Source organism: Penaeus monodon, chromosome 34 (assembly GCF_015228065.2).
Source record: "Penaeus monodon isolate SGIC_2016 chromosome 34, NSTDA_Pmon_1, whole genome shotgun sequence".
In the NCBI taxonomy this organism is placed as follows: domain Eukaryota; kingdom Metazoa; phylum Arthropoda; class Malacostraca; order Decapoda; family Penaeidae; genus Penaeus; species Penaeus monodon.
In genome coordinates, this window is record NC_051419.1 from 23,950,266 (window position 1) to 23,950,729 (window position 464).

The window sequence follows — 464 nt, forward strand, 5'->3', positions numbered from 1 at the left end:
TGCATAGTCCGTAAAAAGAACAGGACCGCGAGACAGAAGTGTAACAGAGGTATGAGCAGCGGGATCCGGACTCGCGTGGCTGGAGATGGTGCGGCGCCGACGTATGGCCAGCTGTTGGTGGGGCGGGGGGGAGGTGAGGGATGGGGGTTGGGGAGGAATGGGGGTTAGTTTGGGGATGGGGAGAAAGAATGGGTGGGGGTTAGGAGAGAGAATGGGAAACGAAGGGGACGGGAGAATGGTTAGGGAGGGATGAGGGGGTTTGGAGAGGGAATGGGGGGAGGGGGTGGGAGAATGGGAGGGGGGTTGGGGAGAGAATGGGGGACAGGGGAATGGTAGGGAGGGAATAGGGGGAATGGGTTGGGAAGTGGGTTTTAGGAAACAGGGGGATGGAGAGGGAGATGTGGTCGGGTGGGGTAGACAGGGAAAGAGGAGAAGGGGAATTGAGCATAGGGATGGTAAGGGAA